This window comes from Kogia breviceps, chromosome 12, assembly GCF_026419965.1.
Source record: "Kogia breviceps isolate mKogBre1 chromosome 12, mKogBre1 haplotype 1, whole genome shotgun sequence".
NCBI classification, from domain to species: Eukaryota; Metazoa; Chordata; class Mammalia; order Artiodactyla; family Physeteridae; genus Kogia; species Kogia breviceps.
In genome coordinates, this window is record NC_081321.1 from 44935726 (window position 1) to 44962970 (window position 27245).

General features: G+C 38.5%; 1 protein-coding gene across 24 annotated transcripts in view; it reads right to left on the minus strand.

Moving 5' to 3' along the window:
* R3HDM2 (R3H domain containing 2) overlaps positions 1-27245 on the minus strand; it is a 157168-nt gene that overhangs the window by 125732 nt on the left and 4191 nt on the right. The window contains exon 1 of one of the 24 annotated variants that reach the window (XM_067009611.1): positions 15037-15103. The exons of the other annotated variants lie outside the window; for them this stretch is intronic. The gene's annotated coding sequence lies outside the window, so the exon portion shown is untranslated. Of the gene's footprint in view, positions 1-15036; positions 15104-27245 lie in introns of those variants that run through there. 24 annotated transcript variants of the gene reach the window in all.

Consider the following 27245-nt stretch of genomic DNA (forward strand, 5'->3'; position numbering starts at 1 on the left):
TAACAGAACTATTAAAAAATTAGTTTTTTCAGTAAAAAGTACATTATAAAAAATTGGGCAGAAGAACTGAATAGGCAATTTTCCAAAGAGGAAATGCAAATGGCCAACAGGCACATGAAAAGATGCTCAACAGCGCTAGTCATCAGAGAAATGAAAATCAAAACCACAATGAGATATCACCTCACACCTGTCAAAATGGCTATCATCAAAAAGAACACAAATAACAAATGTTGGCAAGGATGTGGAGAAAAGGGAACACTTGTACATTGTTGCTGGGAATGTAAATTGGTGTAGCCACTGTGGAAAAACAGTATGGAGGTTCCTCAAAAAACTAAAAATAGAACTACCATATGACCCAGCTATTCCACTCCTGGGTACACATCCGGAAAAAACAAAAACACTAATTCAAAAAGATACATGCACCCCAATGTTCATAGCAGCATTATTTACAACTGTCAAGATATGGGAGCAACCTAAGTGTCCATCAAATGATGAATGGATAAAGTGTGTCTGTGTGAATGTATATACACACACACACACACAATGGAATACTACTCAGACATAAAAAAGAACAAAATTTTGCCATTTACAGCAAAGTGGATGGACTTGGAGGGCATTATGCTAAATGAAATAAGTCAGACAAAGAAAGAAAGGCAAATACTATATTAAATCACTTATATGTGGAATCTAAAAAATACAACAAACTAGTGCACATAAAAAAGCAGCAGACTCACAGATACAGAGAACAAACCAGTGGTTACCAGTTGGGGGGATGGGGGTGGGCAAGAGCAGGCAATATAGGGGTGGGAGAGCAGGAGGTAGGAACTATTGGGTGTAAGATAGGCTACAAGGACGTATTGTACAATACACAGAATACAGTCAATATTTTGTAGTAACTGTAAATGGAGTGTAACCTTTAAAAATTGTATAAAGGGCCTCCCTGGTGGCGCAGTGGTTGAGAGTCCGCCTGCCGATGCAGAGTAAGCGGGTTTGTGCCCTGGTCTGGGAGGATCCCACAAGCCGCGGAGCGGCTGGGCCCGTGAGCCATGGCCACTAAGCCTGCGTGTCCAGAGACTGTGCTCCGCAACGGGAGAGGCCACAACAGTGAGAGGCCCGCGTACCAGAAAAAAGAAAAATATTGTATAAAAAATTAGTGTGTTATATATACTAATATGTAAGGAGTTTATTATTTTTAATAAACATTTAAATATTTTCTTAGTTTTAATTCTAACACAGTAAATACTGGCAAATATAACCCCACATGAATAAAAGTTCTTTAGAGTCTGTAATAACTTTTTGAAGTGTTAAAAGGTCAGACACCCAAAATTTGAGAACTACTAATCTAGAATTTCCCCTGCCCCATTTGTCCTTCAAGGCTCTGCTCCTCCAGAAAGCCTTCCCTGAGAGCTTAGGTAAAGTTAATCTGCTACAGTTACTTACAGTGGAGCACAAAAGACTTCATTTGTTCATAGGCACTCAGTTAACTGTTGAATGAACAAGGTTAAGCTGAGTGCACATGCTGCCAAATATACATGTACGAAAACATTTCAAAGTTGTTATTTTGTATATATCCACCACGACTAAAACCTCTCTCTCAAATCTTGAAACAACTGCTGGTGGAAATGTAAACTTCATATATCTTTGGAAGGCATTTTTATAATGTCCATAAAAATTCCAAAGTAAACACCTTTAGAAAATTATCTTACTGATATTACAAATATGCAAAATGACATGTACAAGGTTATTCATGCTGCACTATTTGTAACTGAGAAAAAATCAAAATGCCCTTTAATAGAAGAATGATAAACAATACATACATAGCCCATATAATACTGTACAGACATAAACAAGAATAAGGAAATTCAACTTACAACACATACTTGATGTATGTGTAAGAAAAGAGTAAGACACACAACCATTTTCGTAAAAAGGAAGAAAAGAAGATACATACATATTTACATGTGTATATTTTATGCTTATAAGCACACAGTGCACAAAAACTGGTAATACCAGTTGCCCCTGGAAAGAGGAACTGACTGGTTTTCATTGTAGAAACAAGAAGAAAACTTCACTCTACTTTTTTCTATACTTAGAATTTTGTACCATGTACATGTGATACCAATCCAAAAAGTAAATCTAAAAATACATAAGAATCTTTATTTCACATAAAGAATAACTTCTCATCTTTTTCTAGCCTCAAAAAACGTCAATCCCCAATTTTAATTTTTTTTAAATTTATTTTATTCAAGTATAGTTGATTTACATTGTTTTGTTAATTTCTGTTGTACAGCAAAGTGATTCAGTTATATACATACAATACATTCTATTTTTATTATTTACGTTTATTATTATAATTACTTTTTACACTACATTCTTTTTCATATTCTTTTCCATTAGGGTTTATTGCAAGATATTAAATATAGTTCCCTGTGCTATACAGTAGGACATTGCTGTTTATTCATCCTATATATAACAGTTTGCATCTGCTAATCCCAAACTCCCAATCCATCCCTCCCCCTGGCCCTTGGCAACCACAAGTCTGTTCTTGATGTCTATGAGTCTATTTCTATTTTGCACATAGGTTCATTTGTTTTAGATTCCACATCTAAGTGATATCATATGGTATTTATCTGTCTTTCCCTTTCTGACTTACTTCATTTAGGATGATAATCTCTAGCTGCATCCATGTTACTGCAAATGGCATTATTTTGTTCTTTTTTATGGTTGTGTACTATTCCATTATATACATGTACCACATCTTCTTTATCCATTCACCTGTCAATGGACATTTAGGTTGTTTCCATGTTTTGGCTATTGTGAATAGTGCTGCTATGAACATAGGGGTGCATGTATCTTTCTGAATTATAGTTTTGGCAGGGTATATTCCTACGAGTGGGACTGCTGGATCATATCACCATACACACAATGGAATATTACTCAGCCATAAAAAAGTATGAAATCCTGCCATCTACAGCAACATGGATGGACCTAGAGAATATTATGTTAGTGAAATAAGTCAAAGAGAGAAAGACAAATACTGTATGACATCACTTACATGTGGACTCTAAAAAATAATACAAATGGGGGGGTGGGGGAGGGTTGGATTGGAAGTTTGGGACTAGGAGATGCAAACTATTATATATAGAATGGATAAACAACGAGGTCGTATTGTATAGCACAGGTAACTATATTTAATATCCTATAATAAACCATAATGGAAAAGAGTACAAAAAAAGAATATATATTCATGTATATCTGAATCACTTTGCTGTACACCAGAAACTAACACAATATTGTAAATCAACTATACTTCGAATAAAAATAAAAAATTAGGGCTTCCCTGGTGGCGCAGTGGTTGAGAATCCGCCTGCCGATGCAGGGGACACAGGTTCATGCCCCAGTCTGGGAAGATCCCACATGCTGCGGAGCGGCTGGGCCCGTGAGCCACAGCCACTGAGCCTGTGTGTCCGGAACCTGTGCTCTGCAACGGGAGAGACCACAACAGTGAGAGGTACGTGTACCACAAAAAAAAAAATTTTATTTTAATTAAAAAAAAATTTTTTTAATAAATAAATATTTAAAATAATACAAATAAATGTTTATTCAAAACAGAAACAGACTCACAGATATAGAAAACAAACTAGTGGTTACCAAAGGGGAGAGGAGCAAATTAAGGGTATGGAATTAAGAGATACAAACTACTATGTATAAAATAGATAAGCAACAAGGATATATTGTATAGCACAGGGAATTATAGCCATTACGTTGTAATAACTTTTAATTGAGTATAATCTGTAAAAATACTGAATCACTATGCTGTACACATGAAACTAATAAAATACTGTAAATCAACTGTATGACAACTAAAAAAAAAAAAAAAAAACAAAGGACTTCCCCAGTGGTCCACTGGTTAAGAATCCGCCTTCTAATGCAGGGGACGCGGGTTTGATCCCTGGTTGGGGAACTGAGATTCCACATGCTGTGGGGCAACTAAGCCTGTGCGCCACAACTACTAAGCCCGCACTCCTCAACTAGAGAGCCCACGTGCTGCAAACTACAGAGCCCACATGCTCTGGAGCCCACATGCCACAACTACAGAGCCCAGTGTGCCGCAACTAGAGAGAAGTTTGTGTGCCACAACAAAGAGCCCACACGTTGTAAAGAAAGATCCCGCATACTGCAACGAAGAATATCCCATGTGCCACAACAAAAGACCCAACGCAGCCCCCCCGCAAAAAAAAGATACCCACTAAAAAGCCTATAAATTAACTGTGTTAAGTGGTTAACTAGTGATTCTAGGGTAGGGTCAGTATCTTCACCTTTTACCTTGTATACTTTTGAATTATTTAAATTTTTTACAATGATTACATATTACTTTTGCAATTTGAAAAATGCAAATCTATAAGACTGAAGATACAGAATTTAAAAATCTACAGTCCTGACTTTGAATTAGACATGTTGATATGAACTTGTGATACACTTCCTTTCAAAAAAAAAGATACCATTTTCCTAGCCTTGTTCACTAAAAACAGCAAGAAACAATGAACAACCCACTAAACAATGAGTACCTCTTGCACCCAGACTGTGGCCTCTAAACATCATTTCCCAACAAAGGGCTTCTCATTGCGGTGGCTTCTCTTGTTCACAGGCACTAGGCACATGGGCTTCAGTAGTTGTGGCACACAGGCTCAGTAGTTGTGGCTCGCAGGCTCTAGAGCTCAGGCTCTATAGTTGTGGTGCACAGGCTTAGTTGCTCCATGGCATGTGGGATCTTCCTGCACCAGGGATCAAACCCATGTCCCCTGCATTGGCAGGCAAATTCTTAACCACTGGGTCACCAGGGAAGCCCCAAAAATGTTTAAATGCTCAGGAATGGAAATGTAAAAGAGGATCTCAGAATATCAGGTCAGACCAGAAAACAAAGAAACAATCAAAGACTAGGAGGTTCATACCAACAGGACACTGCAGGGAATTCCCTGGTGGTCCAATGGTTAGGACTTCATGCTCTCACTGCCAAGGGCCCAGGTTCAAACCCTGGTTGGGGAACTAAGATCCCACAAGCCACGCAGCATGGCCAATAAATAAATATATTAATTATTTACCTTTTTAAAAAAAGGATATTGGAGCCAACTTGAAGAGGTTCCCATTTGCCAGTATCAGTTAATCAGTGAGATATCAATGAGAATAAAAAAAGAAATTGACTGAAACCCATAAATGTATTTAAATTGGTGAGTTCATAATGACAATTAAAAAAAAACTAATCAGTCACCTTTGCAGGATGTGAACAAATTCATTATTTTGAAAATGGCAATGACTGTTAATTAAAATAAAGACTCAAAGCATTTGTCTCACCTTTCCTGTACAAGATATACCTGAAAGTAACCAAGTAAGTAATGAAGGAAATATCTCTTTATAAAAGTATTCCACCTAAAATAAATTTTAAAATAATACAACTTCAATATCACCATTTTATAATCACTAATGAAATTCAATAAAGGATGTAGACAATGATCATCAATGACTGCTGACACCATGAAAATTAGACTAACAGACATCACACATTTCCTCCTAATGGAAGTACACTACAAAGTACTCAAGCCAAAAACACTGAATCTGAATCTGATCAAGTCTCTAGATATAACTGCCCATTTGAAGGAAATACAAAGTACAGAGAAATATGTTAAATGACACCACTATGATGTCAATCACCAAATCCACTTGTGGGAAACTACTGGACAGATGACCCAAATTCTTCAACAAATACACCAGGGGAAGAAAAAAAGGAGAGAGGAGAAATTTTTCAGATTAAATGATTTTTAAAGATATATCGACCAACTTAAAGGTACAGATTTTATTTGGATCCTATTTTAAATAAACAGGCTGTTTAAGAAATATGATACAATCAGGGAAATATGAACACCAGATATTTAATATTAAGGAATTATTGTTAATTGTTTTAGAAGTGTAAATGGTATTGAGGGACTTCCCTGGTGGCACACTGGTTAAGAATCCACCTGCCAATGCAGGGCCACAGGTTTGAGCCCTGGTCTGGGAAGATCCCACATGCTGCAGAGCAGCTAAGCCTGTGCACCACAACTACTCAGCCTGCGCTCTAAAGCCCGTGAGTCACAACTACTGAGCCCATGTGCTGCAACTACTGAAGCCCACACGCTGCAACTACTGAAGCCCACACACCTAGAGCCTGTGCTCCGCAACAAGAGAAGCCACTGCAATGAGAAGCCCGCGCACCGCAATGAAGAGTAGTCCCCGCTCGCCATAACTAGAGAAAGCCTGCGCAGAGCAACGAAGACCCAACACAGCCAAAATAAATAAATAAATAAAAATTTAAAAATAAATGGTATTGATATTATGTGTTTTTTAAGTCCTTATTATTTAGGGTATATACTGAAATATTTAGGGATGAAATAGTACATCAGATTTCCTTCAAAATAATCAGGAAAGGGGAGTCCAGTTCAATTCCTACCTCATCTCTACCTTTCTATATTGATTTCTCTCTTCTTTTCTTTTACATTTGTTTGTGCTGCACAATTAAATGTAACTAAGTTCTACAGCATTCCATCGATAATACAGAATCTAATCCATTATATCTACTGTTGTTTTGTTCAAGTTTTATCTCCACCACTAGCCAGTAAGGTCTTTTAATGCAGAGAAAAAATTTTTGATCCCACAACCCTAGAACGGTGCTAAGCCTTCTAATGGTCCCAAGTATCTAATCTGACACTCAAGGTGTCTCTGAAAAACCCTGGGACCTACGGAAAAATGCAATATTCTTCCTTGTCACAAGAGCTACTTTGTGCTAAAATTTAAGTTTTAACCATAGTAAAAGCATATAATATTATCTTATTCAAATTTAACAGGGTTTCCTTTTATAACATCAAAATGCTAAGTATTCAGCAAGTTAGGGCAAGCTAATAAGCACAAACTTTTCCTCCCAGAGTTCAAATGGGAACTTGAGTATTTATACTCTTTCGCAGAAACAAAATTATACATTACTAGGTTTAAATAGGAATTGTATTATCTAAGTGATTGATTAAATACACTGAAGTTATTTAATAAAAGCTTCAGCTGTAATGTAAAAAGAGAGCTTACCCAAAGAAATAGTCACAAAGCCCAGGAAAAATGAACTCACTACCTAACTGGCGACCAATAGCACTGGAGAACAGGTCTACTGGAGTACTTACAAGTTTTAAGAGTTGATTTATAGACCCTTTATCCTTTTCAAAAAAAATTTTTTTAATAAATAAATTTATGTATTTATTTTTTACTGCATTGGGTCTGTTGCTGCGTGCAGGCTTTCTCTAACTGCGGCGCAAGGGCTTTCTCTAATTGCGGCAAGCAGGGGCTACTCTTCATTGCGATGCATGGGCTTCTCATTGCGGTGGCTTCTCTTGTTCACAGGCACTAGGCACATGGGCTTCAGTAGTTGTGGCACACAGGCTCAGTAGTTGTGGCTCGCAGGCTCTAGAGCTCAGGCTCTGTAGTTGTGGTGCACAGGCTTAGTTGCTCCGTGGCATGTGGGATCTTCCTGCACCAGGGATAGAACCCATGTCCCCTGCATTGGCAGGCAAATTCTTAACCACTGGGTCACCAGAGAAGCCCAAAAAATGTTTTAAAATAATTGATTTTTTCCCTCTAATCATAAAAGAAATCCATGTTATTTATAAATAGAGATAAACAAAAAAGAAAAGAAAAACCATCCCACTACCTCCTTCAAAACATTTTGTCTTACTAAACAGTAAGTCCTTTGAGGGTAGCTCATTTCCCCAAGCAACACAGGAAATTGTGTTCTACAGCTCTCTACGGAAGCCCTAAGGGGAAGGAAAGAGGAAAAACCCATGGGCTTAATTCAATGAGAGTAACACATAGATTTGCCTTTCAGTTTTTTTTACATTTCACCATTTATATAAATCCAGGGTCAGAAAAAAAAACTTACATTCCACTCTTATGGAATTTTCTTGGTTTATGATAATTTGGGGGGCATTTTTTCCAGTGTCCTCAAAATTTCTTACTATAGCAGCAACAAAGTCTTACACTTCAAATTGGTAAGTCGGGTAGTAAACATTTCATATTCACTCTATGTAAAGTTTGTCTCTATTTTAACTTATATTTAAATTAGTTACTCAAACCATTCCATTTATCTGTTATTTCTTATGTTGAGGTCCCACCCAACTCCGTCAACAGATTTTTCTTATTTCATGTAGTTAAGTGCACACTGAATAACTAAGTTTCTCCTCAAAATATCCTACACTAGTCTCTACACATATGCAAAACAACTCTAGTGTCATGAAATTCACCCACAAGTACCCAACTCTAAGGCTCACCAGATCTCTAACTCAGATGTACTGCCTCATCCATCCAGGCGAAGTATAATAACTGTACTTATCAAGTATAATTTGAAGAGACATTGGAGAAAGCAGAGTAAATAGCCTCCAGCAATTCACCTAGGAGGGGAAAAATATTATCCCTTTCACCACCCAGGTCTAGGCTCTAACAAGTTTTCAGCAAGAGTCAAATAAAATTCTCAGAACAGTTTTGACTTTTCACTGGACTCTGTGTCTTAATTAAGCAGTCTGAGTGACAGTGCAAAAATTAATTTGAAGCTACTTTTCTTCTTCCTTACTCCTAAAAGCCAAATACTGTCTGTCTTGACTATTCAAATCCCCAGAGATTTCAATTCTGCAGGAGCTCTACATGGTTCTAAATTTAGCCAAGTAATAGAAATAGTTGGAAGGCATGGAATTCATTTTAATATCTGCACCTTTATGTTGCCAGGCAGCTAATTTTTTTGTGTGTGTGTGTGGTATGCGGGCCTCTCACTGTTGTGGCCTCTCACGTTGCGCAGCTCAGGCTCTGGACGCACAGGTTCAGCAGCCATGGCTCACGGGCCTAGCCGCTCCATTGGCATGTGGGATCTTCCCAGACTGGGGCACGAACCCGTGCCCCTGCATCGGCAGGCAGACTCTCAACCACTGCGTCACCAGGGAAGCCCCAGGCAGCTAATTTTTAAAGTAGTCTTAGAGCAGTCATCCACATAAAAGAACAAATATATAAGCCATGTAATCAATTGATAGGTTAGTAATTGTGTTAATTAAAATGTTACCTATAACTTCTGTAAGTGACCAACATCACCCCTCCAAAAATATATTCTATATTTCTTACATAGGGATAGAGTTTTAAATATTTCAACAAAACATGGGACTTCCTTTGCAGTCCAGTGGTTAAGACTCCGTGCTTCCAACGCAGGGGGTGTGGGTTTGATCCCTGGTGGGGGAACTAAGATCCCGCATGCTGTGCAGCGCAGCCAACAACAACAACAAAAACATGTTAATAGCAAATCACTTTCCTTACAGCTTATTTATGTTTCTACTTCAAAGGAACATATAGATAGGTTTAACAAGTTTCACCTTCAATGCAAAATGTTTTTGTACACTTTGCTATACAGCACAAATCAGCACAACACTGTAAATCAACTATACTTCAATAAAAAAAAAAAAAAAAACCCAGGGGAAAAAAAGTTTTTGTAGAAAGGACTGACATGTCTCATTTCACGTAGAGTCCCAGAGCAGGACATTCTCAAGTTGTTGGACCATAAGTGACCAGGGTGTACCAGATCCCAATTCTAAGGATCTAGTTTGGATTTTCTAAAACATCAGACCTCATAAGGAGCCATAAAACCATACTCCAGCATAAATGTTCAATACAATAAACACCCTAATTTCATGTCAGTTGCCTAGACTGCATCCACAGATCAACGTGTAAAACATATGTGCAGATGAATACAAGATGCAGGTTCAAAGCACAAAGTATAAAAGACATGGATTAGAACTTTACCTATCTAAGGAGATTTTAATTCAGAGAGCTGAAAATAACAAAGAGGGAAACAACTCAAGTGACTATACCACAGAAAGAAAAAGCCTGGATGGATTACATAAGAGTAAGAAGGATACGAATACTTATTTTCACCTTCACATGTCACCATTAAGCTAGGAGAAGAAAAAACAATACAATGCCAATTTTCTGCAAAACATCCCATCTCCTATGGCAAATCATCAGCACTACCTATATATAACTCACTTCATTCTGAGAAGTAATTCAATTTAGACACTTTATTATCAAACAATTCTGGGAAAACATAGAGGGGTCTTAGATCTAGAATCCACTCTTATTTTTTGTACTGGAAATAACTGATCCTATAAAGATAGCAAAGGAGGGCTTCCCTGGTGGCGCAGTGGTTGAGAGTCCGCCTGCCCATGCAGGGCACACGGGTTCGTGCCCAGGTTCGGGAGGATCCCACATGCCACATGCCGCGGAGCGGCTGGGCCCGTGAGCCATGGCCGCTGAGCCTGCGCTCCGCAACGGGAGAGGCCAACAACAGGGAGAGGCCCGCGTACCAAAAAAAAAAAAAAAAAAAAAAAGATAGCAAAGGATAGATAATTAAGAATGAGAAGCAGTTCCCCTTTAAAGGAACCATTCCCTACTAAAGGTATCAGGGTTCCTTGCAGAAGTGACTGATTCCAGGTTTGTAAAGTACAAAGTGAGCCCCAAATACCTTGTTGGGCCAGGATGTAAGGAAGTCCTCAAAACTTGACTGGGACAAGTCAAAAAGACATAGGAGTTAGTTTGAAGGGGCTCCCACTGACCAAAGTGATGACAATTGTTGTATGCATAATACCAAGTATTGTCAGTATTTTTTTAAGTGCTTTTCCTTATTGAAAAAAAAATGGAAAAGAACAAAAATACACATATACACAAACCCTAAAGCTCTGAAATTAAGCATTAACAAACCAGGTTCATGATATATGATCAGTATCCAAAAGCCCAACTATAAACAATGCCAAGCAGTGCTCCTCAGTATTATTTTTGCAATTGTTAGTCATGTTAAGCATCAAGAAAAAGAAAACACATCATTGCACATTACAGCCACCCCCCTCAAAAAGGCTGAAATTTTGACACTAGAGAATTGAATGTTTGATGCTATAACCACAAACAGCTTCTGATGTATATCTTATGTGAAAAAGTCTTTACACATATATGACATATTTTTAATATTGATAAAGGATTGTAACATATTGAATTTTTAAAAATACCAAACCTATAGTGATCCTCAAAAACAAAAAACGGGAGAAATAAAGTTCTTTTTTGTAGAATAACGCCAACTAGTAAATGTAGAAGGAATGACAGACTCAACATTTTGCAACCACCAATGTAATAACTAATTCAGACAAGGATCATCAACGAATGTTACCACCACTGGGCAAAATGCAGAGGAAAAGAAGAGTCATACCATCTTAACAGTATCATCCCACAGATTGTTTCTTAATTACAAAGGGAAAAAGGCATCTTTACAAAGAAGAAATGTAGCCTATATCAACTTATCTAAGTGACCAAACTTATATCACAATAAGCACACAATACCTAAATAGTATTCTTGCCAAAAATATTTTACCTGAACCTAATCATGACAAGTCCAAATTGTGAAACATTCTTCAACACAAGTGGCCTGAACTCTTCAAAAATATCAATGACACGAAAAACAAAAATAGAAAGAACTGCTCTGAATCAAAAGGCTAAAACAATATGAAAATTAAATGTAATTCAGATACTTGAATAAATCCAGGATTGGAAGGACAGATATAAAGCAATATCTCAATTATTGAGATGATGGAGGAAATTTGATTATAGACTATAAATAATTATATATCACTGTAAAATATTTAAATGTGATAATGAGCTTGATAACAATATTATACTAATATAGGAAAATACCTTGTTCTTAGGTGATATATACTTAACAAATTCTGGGTGAAGTTTCCTGATGTGTGTAATTTCCTAATACACAATAAAAAATAATGTATATATGTATAGGGAGGGAAGGGAGAGAGGCGGAAAGTGAGAGAGAGAGAACGAGAGAGAAGGAGGGAAGGGGTAAAGAAAGAGTGTGAGAGCACAAATGTGACAAAATATTCAATAAATATTAGGTAAAAGTCATATTGATGCTCATTGTATCACTCTTTCAACTTTTCTATAGGTTTGGAATTCTTCCACATAAAAACTTGGGGGTGAAAAATAACAAGCAGCAACATTAACCCAAGCTCTTGGCTATCCAGTATAAATTTTGCTGTGTCCTAAAAGCAATTCCAGGTGATGATTACAAATGCAGACTTCAGCGTCAAACTGGGTTATATTCTGGTTGCACGACAATGGACAAATAACCTAACCTAACCTCTCTGCAATGGTCTGAATGTGTCCTCTCAAAATTTATATGTTGAATCCTAACCCCCAAACATGATATTAAGAGGTGAGGCCTTTGGGGTGGTTAAGTCATGAGCTTACTGCCTTATAAAAAAGGTTCCAGAGAGATCCCTAGCTCCTTTCACCATGTGAGGACACAGTAAGATGCTGGCTATTAAGCAGGACAAGGGTCCTCAGCAGAATCTGACCATGCTTGATCTTGGACTATCCAGCTTCCAGAACTATGAGAAATAAATTTTTGTTGATGAGCCACCCAGTATTCTGTTATAGCAGTCTGAACAGATTAAGTCACTCCCTAAACCTCAACTGTAAATAGGGATAATACAGTACTACTCCACAGGGACTACCTTCTGAGGATTAAATGATCTACTATGTCCTATTATTATAATTCTGTGAAATCACATTCTTTGTTCACTTAACTACCCTGTAAGTATATGGGGAGACTGGACCAATTTTTAGCCTTTCTCTGACTTGGCAACTAGCTTATAAGCGATAATAACTTTATTAAAATTTTGTGAATTGCCAAATATATCCAAATTCAAATAAAAGAATTAAAATGCATTCCATCTAAGGACCAATAAAAATAAATCCACCATTAGCACAAATGACAGAGCTAACATACTCTAAAGTACCTGTCAAAGCAATAGCTTTTCACAGCTTACATTTGCTCCTTCCTCAAAATACTAGAGGGTCATCTATCAGGAACAGACACAGGCTGCCTTGGTCCCAAAAATGTCAATCTTTATACATTAAAATCCAACGCCCTCAGGCCAGAAGTGCCTCTTACATTCTGGAATTTCCTGGGGCTTCATGTCAGCTCTCTTATCACTCTGTAAGTTTGCCCTGCATGATCCCATTTCCTATCATGGATTCAACACCCTTCATGTACAGAGTACTCTGAAAACCTAAATACCCCTGCTTCTCTGTAGAGCTCCAGATTCATTTCGACAACTAGCTGCTATACATTTCCAAAAGTGAACTTTACCAACACTCCTCTAAGCCGAAACCTGCCCCCACTTTTTTAGTGATATAATTGATATATATTAGCTACAGGTATACAACATGATTCAATACATGTATATACTGTGAAACAATCACAAGCCTAATTAACATCCATCACCAGACATATTCACAATTTTTTCCTTGTAATGTCTAAGATCTTCTCTGCTAGAAACTTTCAAATATACAATACAGTATTAACTATAGTCCCCATGCTGTACATTTCATCCCCAAGACTTATTTATATATGTGTGTGTGTGTGTATAAACATATATAACTGGAAATTTGTACCCTTTTGTCCACCTTCACCCATTTCAGCCATCCCCCACTCCCTGCCTTTGGCAACCACCAATCTGTTCTCAGTAGCTGTGAGATTCCACATAAGTGAGCTCATACAGTACTTGTCCTTCTCTGACTTATTTCACTTAGCATAATGCCCTCAAGGTGCATCTATCTAATCTATCTATACTGTCACAAATATCAGGAGTTTCCTTCTTTTTCCTGTGTGTGTGTGTGTGTGTGTGTGTGTGTGTGTGTGTGTGTGTGTGTGTGTGTACAGCCACATTTTCTTTATCCATTAATTCGTTGCTGGATACTTAGGTTGTTTCCAGGTCTTAGCTACTGGGAACAATGCTGCAGTGACATCAGGGTGCAGGTATCTCTTCAAGATAATGATTTCATTTCCTTCAAATATATATCCAGAAGTAGGACTGCTGAGTCACATGGTAGTTCTATTTTTTAATTTCTTGAGGAATGTCCATACTGCTTTCCACAGTGGCTAGCCCAATTTACATTCTCACCAACAGTGCACTAGGGTTCCCTTTTCTCCACATTGTCATCAACACTTCCTATCGCTTATCTTTTTGATAACAGCCATTCTAACAGGTGTAAGATAACATCTCATTGAGGTTTTGATTTGCATTTTCCTGATGATTAGTGACGATGAGCACATTTCCATGTACCTACCTGTTAGCCATCTGTATATCTTTTTTGGAAAAATGTCTATTCAGTTCCTCTATCCATTTTTTAATCAGATTGGTTTTTTTCCTATTGAGTTGCATGAGTTCTTTATACATTTCAGATATTAACCCTTTTTCAAATATATGATTTTTTGGAAGTATAATTTATGTACTATATTATGTAAGTTATAGATATATAGTATAGTGATTCATAATTTTTCAAGGTTATACTCCATTTAGTTATTATAAAATATTGGCTATATTCCATGTCGTACCATATATCCTTGTAGCTTTTTTTATATATAATAGTTTGCACCTCTTTCGAATATATGATTAGTAAATATTTTCTCCCATATAGTAGGCTTTTTCATTTTGTTGATGGTTTCCCTTGCTGTGCAGAGATTTTTAGTTTGATATAGTCCCACTTATTCATTTGTGCTTTTGCTGTCTTTGCTTTTGGTGTCAAATCCAAAGAATCCCCAAGACTGATGTCAAGGAACTTACTCCCTATGTTTCTTTCTATAAATTTTATGGTTTTAGGTCTTATGTTCAAGGCTTTAATCCATTTTGAGCCATTTTTTGTGTTTGGTGTAATATAGTAGTCCAGTTTTCCCAACACCATTTATTGACGAGATTATCCTTTGCCTATTGTTTATTCTTGGCTCCTCTGTCATAAATTAATTGACCATGTGTGCATGGGTTTATTTCTGGGCTCTCTAATCTATGTATCTGTTTCTATGCCAATACCATACAGTTCTGATTACTATGGCTTTGTAATATAGTTTGAAATCAGGAAGTATCATACCTTCAGTTTTGTTCTTCTTTCTCAAGATTTCTTTGGCTATTTGGTGTCTTTTGTGGTTCCACACAAATTTTAGGATTGTTTGTTCCCTGTGAAAAATGCGATTGGAATTTCGATAGTGATTGCATTGAATCTGTAGATTGCTGGGTTTTGTACCAAGGTTATGCTAGCCTCATAAAATGAATTTGGAGTTTGAGAAGGATTGGTATTAGTTCTTCTTTAAATGTTTGGTAATTCACCAGTGAAGCCATCTGGCCCTGGACTTTTGTCTGTTGGAAGGTTTTTGATTACTGATTCAATCTCTTTACCAGTACAGGCATACCCTGGAGATACTGCAGGATCAATTCCAGACCACTGTAATAAAGCAAATATCAAAAGAAAACAAGTCACAAATTTTTTGGCTTCCCAGTGCATATGAAAGTTATGTTTAGACTATATTGTAGTCTATTAAGTGTGAAATAGCGTTGTCTAAAAAAAAAATGTACATACCTTAATTTTAAAATATTTTATTGCTAAAAAATGCCAAAACAAAATAATAGTAACATGGAAGATCACTGATCACAGATCACTGTAACAAATAATAATGAAGAAATTTGAAAAATTACAAGAATTACCAAAACGTGACATGGAGACACAAAGTAAGCAAATGCTGTTAGAAAAATAGGGCTGAGAGACTTGATCAATGCAGGGTTGCCACATACCTTCAATTTGTAAAAATCACAGAATCTGTGAAGCACAATAAAGCCAAGCTCAGTAAAATGAGGTATGCTTCTAATGGGATTCCTCAGATTTTCTATTTCTTCATGACTTAGTCCTGGTAGGTTGTATGGTTCTAGGAATTTATCCAATTATTCTAGGTTGTCCAATTTGTTGGCATATAATTGTTCACAGTAGTCTCTTGAGGTACCAGGTGTTAACATCTCCTCTTTCATTTCTGATTTTATTTGAGTCCTCTTTTTCCCTTGGTGAGTCTAGCTACAGGTTTGTCTATTTTATCTTTTTTTAAAAAATAAAAACTAGCTCCTAGTTTCACTGTTCTTTTCTATTGTTTCTCTATTTTATTTATTTCTACACTGATATTTATTTCCTTCCTTCTACTTACATTAGGTTTAGCTTGTTCTTCTTTTTCTAGTTCCTGGAGGTGTAAAGTTAGGTTATTTGAAATCTTTCTCATTTCTTAATGTAGGCATTTGTCACCATGAACTTCCCTTTTAGAATTCCTTTCATTGCATCCCATAGGTTTTGTATTTAGTATACTGTTATTTCCATTTTCATTCGTCTCTGGGTATTTTTTATTTTCTCTTTTTATTTCTTCTTTGACCCGTTGATTATTCAGTAGCACACGTTTAAGCTCTACATGTTTATGAATTTTCCAGTTTTCCTCTTATCATTATTTCTAGTTTCACACCACTGTGGTCAGAAAAAGATTCTTGATATGATTCAATCTTCTTAAATTTATTAAGACTTGTTTCATGCCTGACATATACTCTATCTTAGAGAATGTTCCATGTGCACTTGAGAAGAATGTGTATTCTGTTACTTTTGGATGGAATGTTCTATACATGTCTGTTAAGTCTATCTGGTCTAACTTGTCATTTAAGGCCAATGTTTCCTTACTGATTTTCTAACTGCGTGATTTATCCATTAATGAAAGTGGGAAATTAAGGTCCCCTATTATTGTATTGCTGTCTATTTCTCCCTTCAGGTCAGTTAATATTTACTTTAAGTGCTCCTAAAACCTGCCCCCTTTCTTATCTCTGTTAGCAACACCACCCAGTCACCCAAAACAGAAACTCAGAGTCACCTATTCACAATTACTTCCCTCTCCTCTCGTATTTAGCCAATTTCCAAACTCTGGCACCATCTCCTGGATCCACTTGATCTTCTCAGCTCCTGTCCTCTCTTCTCCACTCCCATCACTGAGAGGCAGAGAATTTAGTTAATGGGACAAGACCTCCAGAGTTCTTTTTTGCCTCCAGCAGAGCAACTGGTTATGTTCCCATGATGACTGCTCTGTTGGCCTATCAGCCTTTATCCCTGAATAACTAAAATCTCTAACCTATCCTCGATGAACACGTAGTGTGAGTGAGAAATAAACTGTTATTTCAAGCTATTAAGATTTGGGGGTTGTTTCTTACCCATCATACCCATCTCTATCCTGATTTCAACATCTTCTGCACTACTACAACAGTCCCCTAACAAGTGTCTCTCCCTCCACTCTAAATCCCCTGTATTTTTCCAAAGTGCTACCAGAGTTACCTTTATAAAACAATCATTCCATTTCTCTGATGGAAATCTTCAGAGGTTCCTTTTTGCCTCAAAATATTCCAAAGTCCTTAATATACCTCTTAAAGCCTACCACAAAATTAGGTTCTATATACATTCTCTCCAGCCATTCAAAATAATGCTACATCTCCATACATACCATAGTTTTTAATACTCCTGAGTCTTTGCCCAGGCTAGTCTATCTGCTTGAAATGCATTCCCACCCTATAGCACCCCACCCTACCTCTGCCTGCCTAGCCAAACAAACCACCTGGCAACTGTCCCTCCCATTTTCTCAACAGCTATTCAAATTTCTGTCTCTTCTCAAGGACCCTATTTTGCCAATGCTCTTTATTGGAACACACTAGCCCCCTAACCCAAAAGGATAAGTCTCCTAGATCACAAGGAATATCAGGGCTTTAAGGTAGGAGCTCCCTCATATTCCTTTGTTCAGTTACCAAACACTTGTCCCCACCCCTTTCTTGACCTTTTCCTCTATCTTAATAAAGGAGATAATAATAATTCTACCTCTGCTCTGGATTTCATCTTCTCTTCATGCTCAAGGACTTCACTCCATTATCACGACTCTCTAATGTCTTTTGCTAATTCCCCGAACATATAAATATGCTCGTCTCTCATTTTAAAAAACTCTTCCTTGGGACTTCTCTGGCGGTCCAGTGGTTAAGACTCTGTGCTTCCAATGCAGGGGACATGGGTTTGATCCCTGGTCCGGAAAGATCCCACATGCCGTGGAGCAACTAAGCCTGTGCGCCCCAACTACTGAGTCTGAGCTCTAGAGCCCACGAGCCACAACTACTGAGCACGCACGCCACAACTACTGAAGCCTGCGCACCCTAGAGTCTGTGCACCACAACTACTGAGCCTGCGTGTCACAACTACTAAAGCCCGTGCGCCTACAGCCCGTGTTCCGCAACAAGAGAAGCCACCGCAACAAAGAGTAGCCCCTGCTTGCCACAACTAGAGAAAGCCCGTGTGCAGCAACAAAGACCCCAAACAGCCATAAGTTAATTATTTTTAAAAATTCAATATATTTTTAAAAAATTAAGCCCCTACCTACCTTTCTAGCCTTTTCTATAAATAATCCCCACAAACATCCCATGTATAGGCATATCCTGTCCTTGAAGTTTGTCAAAGGCATCATGCTGCTCTGCTCTACACCTCCACCATTTATGTAGGTAGTTCCTCCCCTAGAGCTCTCTTCCTTATACCTGTCTACCTGGTTAACTCCTGTCGGCCCTTCAAGATTCATAACCCCCTGACAGAGAGTCTTTCCAGATCTCCGTTGTACTTCCAAAGCACTTTGTGCATTCCTCTAGCTCAGAGTTCATCAGCCTGCAGTATCCTGACTGACTTCTCTAAGTTCTTTGAAGGTAAGGACTATGTCTTATTTTTTTACACCCCCAGCACCTAATACTTCGTAGCTATTCATATGCTAGTTGAATTAATGAATCCACTGAGACTCAATTCAAACTTTACCTTCTCTGACAAGTTGAATCTGAAACTGTCATTTAGAATTTAAGCATTCTTCCTCCTGCTTTCATATTACATTTTATTACCAGCTTGTAACACTCATGACCTTGTAATTTATTTACTCTTTTGTAATGTATAAAAATAAAACATGAGCTCCTTGACAATAGGGACAATGTCGCATCTACCTTGGTATCTTTAGCATATAACACAATATCTAACCAAGAAACGGGCACCTATTAAATGTTTGAATAAATGAGTAAGTTGCTCTCTTCATAAATTTTCTTGAGGTATTACCTGCCTTGAAGATCACTTTCTATTGTAAAAATAGAGAAGAACCAGAAACTAAGAGAAGACCGTCTAACAAAGAACTGTCCTAGAAAGAAAACATATAGGTGATGTTTATTTTAACAAAGACTAATAATAAACTGAGTTTCTCTGACTTCTAAGCTAGTATTATATGACACGCTCATAGTGCACCAAAGCAAAAGCTGGGTTGGTAAGATGAAACAGTGGCAAGTGAATGCCTGTAATTCTTAATTGAAAATCTATAATCTTTTCAGAGTGCCTCAGGTGGCAGACTGCGTGTGTGCGTGTGTGCGTATGGCTAAAATTGTGTCCCCTACTATGGGAAATGAGCAAAGCACAAGTCAACAATAAAGGACAGGACAGAACAGAGAGAACAGAAGAGACTCATGGCCTAAAACACATTATGGACCTGAACAGATCCTATAGCTGAATCCAGTCAGACTGCTAAACTGAAAAGACAATTGCTATTTCCCAACCTATAAGAAACTAACAGGCAGAAAAACATTTATGAAAGCAATGTTAATTCCAAAGAGAAAAAGGAAGAAAGAGAGAAAAATAAAGCACACAGAAATAAAGCACCATTTTAACTCTGCCAATATAACTTCAATGCTGTTCTGTTATCTAACAGCACTAAAGAACATTATTTAGAGACTAGTAATTTGATCGTGTTTAATATAGACTGTCCTTCTGTGAGGTAGGCTATGCTTGCTGACTGTTGCCACCAAATAGATGTAAATACATCCCAGCTACATGGAAAGTGTGCTCATTAATATCTGTAGATACCTTTTTGTCTCTCTTCTGTATTATCTACTAACTACAGGTGACGTAAAACATTGAAGCTCACCTAAGAGTTCATTAAACGCAGCTTCAATCTCAAGTGTTTACATTTTAAATGAGTAAATGTATCAGGAAGTATTATTGTATTTAACCTTGAGACCTCCAAAAGTCAATTTTCCTGTACCCTAAAAGGAAACAGACCAACAACTCCGTTTTACATATAAAGACACTGATTCAGCAGAGTTCATGAGGGTAAACTCAGCACAGCCTCAGAGATCTTCAAACAGGGTTAAAAATTCAAGCCTCAAGCACTGGCTCTGATTTTACTCCCTCACAAAGCCTACACAGAAACTAAACAGGTTTGATTCCTTTCAGTAGTCCTATCTTACCATTCAATCACACTTAATTTTTCAGCCATCATACTCATTCAGCTAAAAAGAAAGAAAAAATATTTCTGCACTATCATATAGGGAAAATATTCCAAGAGCAAACCCTCTTCGTCTTCCTCTTCTCTTCTGTCAAAAATACTGCTAGGGGGCTTCCCTGGTGGCGCAGTGGTTGAGAGTCCTCCTGCCGATGCAGGAGACACGGGTTCGTGCCCCGGTCTGGGAAGATCCCACGTGCCGCGGAGCGGCTGGGCCCGTGAGCCATGGCCGCTGAGCCTGCGTGTACGGAGCCTGTGCTCCGCAATGGGAGAGGCCACAACAATGAGGCCCGCATACCGCAAAAAAAAAAAAATACTGCTAGGGCAACTAAGCCCATGCGCCACAACTACTGAGCCTGCGCTCTAAAGCCCATGAGCTACAACTACTGAGCCCGAGTGCCACAACTACTGAAGCCCACACGCCTAGAGCCCGTGCTCCGCAACAAGAGAAGCCAGCGCACCACAACAAAGAGTAGCCCCTGCTCGCTGCAACTAGAGAAAGCCCACGTGCAGAAAGGAAGACCCAATGCAGCCATAAATTTTAAAAAATTATTTTAATTAAAAAAAAATACTGCTAGAATAGAGAGTAAAACACAAAGAATAAATTTTAAACCAAATAACTCTGAAGGGAAAATAAGGAGAACTGGAAAGGGGGATAACTAATTTAAGGCTGAAGATACCATGATAAAGGTAAAACTTTGGTAGTACAGGCACAACTTAGTTCAGGATTTCAGTTGTTGGCCTTAGTATAGGGCAAAAACTTAGTTCAGGATTTCAGTTGTTGGCCTTAGTATAGCTCTGCCCCAAATCAAGACTCTAACAATGATCTCTCTTGGGTACAGTGTTAGCTAGGAGGAGCAAACCAACTGGCAAAGGGAATTCCCTGGTGTCCAACTGTTAGGGCTCTGTGCTTCCACTGCAGGGTGCATGGGTTAAATACCTTGTCAGGGAACTAAGATCCTGTGTGGTACGTCCAAAGAAAAAAAACTGACAAAATCACAATCTAGACACAGACCTCTATAGAACATATGCCTCAAATTATCTAATTATTTTTCTTTCCTTCTCTTTTCCTTACAGCTAGTAGAAGAATAAGACAAAAATCACATGCTCTAGAGCTCTTTTGGCACTGGAGAGATCACGATCCTAGCAAATTTAACTTCAGTGTGAGCAGAAAACTTAGAATGGAATGTACAGAGGGAAACATGGTAAAGACAAAGAGGAACCCAGCTTTGTGGAAACTGGTCCAAAAGAGGCAGACAAAATGAGAGTTCTGGGGATGCCCTGAAGGGTTCCAGAACATTACACCTAAATGAAGGAAGGTTTCTGTGGTTTTCCGGGGGAGAGGCGTTCAGTTGAAACAATGGTATACCCCAGGGAAGCAAGGTGTGACAACAGGGAAGGTGAAAGAACAACTAATTCATCTGTAGCTGAAGCCTAACCCTGAAAGCAAAGGGAAAACAGCAAAATGTAAGGCACGTGAGATAAAGCAGCCAGATTTTTAAAATATATAGGGGCTTCCCTGGTAGCACAGTGGTTAAGAATCTCCCTGCCAATGCAGGGGACACAGGTTCGAGCCCTGGTCCAGGAAGATCCCACATGCAGTGGAGCAACAAAGCCCATGCGCCACAACTACTGAGCCTGCTCTCTAGAGCCTGCAAGCTACAACTACTGAGTTCATGAGCCACAACTGAAGCCTGTGTACCTAGAACCTGTGCTCCACAAGAGAAGACACCACAGTGAGAAGCCCACGCACCCCAACGAAGAGTAGGCCCCACTCGCCGCAACCAGAAAAAGCCCACGCACAGCAATGACGACCCAATGCAGCCAAAAATTTTTAAATAAATAAAATAAATAAATTTTTTTAAAAAAAAAGATTCAAGAGAAACTGCAGAGATAAGAGGCTACTTAACTTATGATTACTGGATATTAAAGAGTAAGAAGGATTCAAGTATGACATCCATGTTTCTGGCTTATGCAACTAAGTAGTATGATTCAAAGAAAAAAGAACTCAGAAAGAACAGATTTCCATGAAAAAATTATTTCTGCTTTGGGCATGTTGAGTCTGAGGTGCTGTGTAACAGTCAAATGGAGATGTTCAAGAGACCACTGAATAAATGAGCCTAGAGCTCAAATAAGAGATCAGAACTGGAGACAGAGACTCACAAATTGCCAGCTTATAACAGATGCCAAGTGAAGCCATCAGGGTGGATGAGACTGACAAACAGAACAATGTTCTTCTAAATGTCATCCAAGACAACTGACCAGAGACATCACAAACACCTGGAATGTTTGTTAAAATACAAACTCCTGGGCTCCATCCCAAGCCTACTAAGTCAAAACTCTCTGGGGATAAGCCCAGGAACTCACATTTCATTCATTCATTCCATAAATGTGTATTGAGGGACTATTCTGGCATTAGGAATACAACAGATATGAAATAAACAAGGTCCCTGTCCCATAGGTTTTGGGTTCTAGGCATGGCCAGACTACAGGCAAGAAAACAAACAAGATATCTTAAGATAGTGGTAAGTGCTATGGAGAAAATAAAACAGAAATTTAGTGAAGCAATAGTAAGAAAAGGAAAGTGTGGTACAAGGTAAGTCAGAGCAGCTGGCAGAGGTGAGATAATGAAGGCTTTTGTAAGCCACATTCTTAAATTCTCCAAGAGATGCTTATGCCTTTAAGGTTTAAGAATCAGAGGTAAAGAGGGAGAATACGACAGTAACCTTAAGGAAAACACATATTTAAGGGATGAGCAGGAGAAAAAGAGCCAGGAATGCAAGTGGAAAAGAAAGTAGTATCACTCAAACATTTCAAGAAAGAGAAGGGTCAACATGACAAACACTCCAGAAAACCTGAATTAAGATAAGGATGAAAAGGAGTCCGTTAGATTAACAGGGCCCACCATGTTCTTCCCACTGATTTTTATGGCTGCTGGGAGCTGCTCCACCAATAGTATTAGAAACACTAAGTGACCACTTCTTGTAGATGTGTATATTCACCCGCTACCCATCCATAGCACATTGTTTCTTGGAAGTTATCAGCTGGTTACTAGTCCTAGATCTTCTTCTTCCCTTCTCCCGCAGAATCAAAAAGGAGAAAATATAATTTGTGAGTATAGGGAGAAAAAATGTATTTCAAATGTATCCCTGATTAAGTTTGGATTGTCACTGCCTTGATTACTTTCCTTCTAGTTCTGTTATAATGCTTACGCAAGACCGAACCACCCTTCTCCAAGGACGCATTCCCCATAATGCTGCTCACGTGCCAAAACCACGCACAAATTCTTATGACGGGCACATCCAACAAAAGCACAGCCCCCACAAAAATATGAACTGCATACCTGGAAAGTCTAGTCTTTTAATGTGAATGTTGACCACTTTAAGGTCCGATCAGCTTTTAGGAAAGAGAAAAGTGCTTTGCAGATATGAAATATGGTTTTGATCATTATTAATAATAAGCACAAATGTTGTTATCAACATGAAATATACCAAAAACATCCATACAAGGAAGATAATGAATCAAGTGGCAGAGGAAACTAGCTAATAATGTTAAAAGTCTATCTCTATTCTGTACCCTAGACAAGAATTGTATGGAAGACTAACAGTGGGAGCAAAATTATCTCCAAAAGATCAACATAGCACCTGAGTAGTCTGTAAACCAGCATTTTCTCTTTCTTTTCCCACTACAGACTCACAACCAATAAATATCAATTAGAAATAAACTAATTTATTTTATTAAACTTAGAAGGTTTTGCACAGCAAAGGAAACCGTAAACAAAACAGACAACCCTCAGAATGGGAGAAAATATTTGCAAATGAGGCAACCAACAAGGGATTAATCTCCAAAATATGTAAACAGCCCATGCAGCTCAATATCGAAAAAACAAACAACCCAATGAAAAAACAGGCAGAAGAGGGACTTCCCTGGTGGTGCAGTGGTTAAGACTCTGCCTACCAATGCAGGGGACACGGGTTTGAGCTCTGGTCCAGGAAGATTCCCACATGCCATGGAGCAACTAAGCCCATGCGCCACAACTACTGAGCCTGTGCTCTAGAGCCCGCGAGCCACAACTACTGAGCCCGCTTGTCTAGAGCCTGTGCTCCGCAACAAGAGAAGGCACTGCAGTGAGAAGCCCATGAGCCACAATTACTGAGCCCGCTCATCTAGAGCCCCTGCTCCGCAACAAGGGAAGGCACTGCAGTGAGAAGCCCGCACACCACAACGAAGAGTACCCCCCGCCCGCCGCAACTAAAGAAAGCCCACACACAGCAACAAAGACCCAACACAGCCATAAATAAATAAATAATTAATTAATTTTTTAAAAAATGGGCAGAAGATCTAAACAGACATTTCTCCAAAGACATAAGATGGCTAAAAAGCACATGAAAAGATGCTCAACATCATCTAATTATTAGAGAAATGTAAATCAAAACTACAATGAAGTATCACCTCATACCGGTAAGAACGGCCATCATCAAAAAATCTACAAACAATAAATGCTGGAGAGGGTGCGGAAAAAAGGGAACCCTCCTACACTGTTGGTGGGAATGTAAATTGGTACAGCCACTACGGAGAACAGTATGGAGGTTCCTTATAAAACTAAAATAAACCCAGCAATCCCACTCCTGGCCATATACCTGGAGAAAACCATAAGTCAGAAAGATACATGCACCCCAATGTTCACTGCAGCACTATTTACAATAGCCAAGACATGGAAGCAACCTAAATGTCCATCAACAGACGAATGGATAAAGAAGATGTGGTACATATATACAACGAAATATTACTCAGCCATAAAAAAGAACAAAATAATGCCATTTACAGCAACATGGATGGACCCAGAGACTGTCATATTGAGTGAAGTAAGTCAGACACCGAAAGACAAATATCATATGTTTATACGTGGAATCTAAAAAAAAAAAGGGTCCAGGGTTTCCCTGGTGGCGCAGTGATTGAGAGTCCGCCTGCCGATGCAGGGGACACGGATTCGTGCCCCGGTCTGGAAAGATCCCACATGCCGTGGAGCGGCTAGGCCTGTGAGCCATGTCCACTGAGCGTGCACGTCTGGAGCCTGTGCTCCACAACGGGAGAGGCCACAACAGTGAGAGGCCCGCATACCGCAAAAAAAAAAGAAAAGAAAAGGGTCCAATGAACTTATTTACAAAACAGAAATAGAGTCACAGATGTAGAAAACAAACTTATGGTTACCAAGTGGGAAAGAGGGGGGAGGGATAAATTGGGAGGCTGGGATTGACATACACACACTATTATATATAAAACAGATAACTCATAAGAACCTACTATATAGCACAGGGAACTCTACCTAATACTCTGTAATGACCTATATGGGAAAAGAATCTAAACAAGAGTGGATATATGTATAACTGATTCACTCTGCTGTACAGCAGAAACTAACACAACAGTGTAAATCAAGTATACTTCAATAAAAATTAATTTTTAAAAAAAGAGAAACTGAGCTATTTTAAACCCTGCTGATTACCTCACTTATCTTTACACTTCTAGCTCTACAGGATAAGGACTTAAGGTGAGATCTTCTGGGACCTGAGTAATTGTGTGGGTGCAAACCTTTAGTTTTTATTTGCCTGCAAAAGATTTTGAGATCTTCAATGAAAAACAAAAACAAGCTGCAAAACACACTATTAACACCTTTAGAGCATTGGGCTAAGTCAGGGAAGAGACCTTACAAGAGCATTTAACCACTAGCTTCATTTTTCTTTTCCCCAAGAAAATACCGGGAAAGGCCTGAAAAGTATCTCCCAGGAAAAATCAAAGTCTTTGACAATTTAGAAAAGCAAGCAAGCAGTTAAAGGGACTGAAAAGATTTTTTATTTTCTTGTGGTATACAAACTAAGGAGGAATAGAATAAAATGAGTCCCTTAAAAATACCAAAAGTGTTTTGACTATTGGGAGACATGACTGCCTGAGGCTTTTTTACCTTTTCTCCGTATTCTCGAGGCTGGGGTTCCCAATTTGATCAGTTCTTTTTTTTAAAAGCACAGTTAAGTACTCTGGGAAACTTACTGTCAAAACTAGAAAACTGAAACAGCTTTCCCAGTATAGGTTCAAACAACTGGACTGAACAACTCATAAGAGATCTTGCAGAAAAGCAAAAAGAGGGGACTTCCCTGGTGGTCCAGTGGTTAAGACTCCATGCCCCCAATGCAAGGGGGCTGGGTTCTATCCCTAGACAGGGAACTAGTTCCCACATGCATGCCACAATTAAAGAGTCCACATGCCGCAACTAAGAGCCCACATGCCACAACTAAGGGATCCTGCATGCTGCAACAAAGTTCCCACATGCCGCAACTCAGACCAGTGCAGCCAAAGAAATAAATAAATATTTTTTTAAAAAAAGAAGAAAAGCAAAAAGAACACCTGGATTTAGGAAACATCCCAGAATCTTTCCTTTCATACTGCCTGAAGTAAAAATGATGAAACCACTGCAGATTATTGTAATTAGGGCTTTCAATACCAATTTTTTTTAAGTGTTAGAGAAAATAGATACAAACTACGGAAATCTAAGGGAACTCAAAGAGGAGTTAAAACAGATCAAGGTTAAGAAATCTTTCCTATCTATATCTGTTTTCAGAAATAAACTCAAACTTAAGAAGGAAGGGACAGAGTAACTTTATTGGAGAGATGGAACAAGTGCTACACTGCTAAAGTGACAATCATGTTAAGAACGAAAGGTAACCACTAAAAGACAATTAAGTGGCATGTTTTCCAGACAGTGAAAAGGATACAGCTGGAGGAAAATACTAAAGCCACTGTGTATGAAGAGTATCTCTAAAATCAGACCCACCAACTGTATTCATGCACACATATTCAAGCCATGAGTCCAGTTATTTTTCCTATTTGTAAGCTGGCAGCACATTCCACAGAGGGACACTCAGAGTCCTTTATCCCATCTTACAAGTAGGCACAG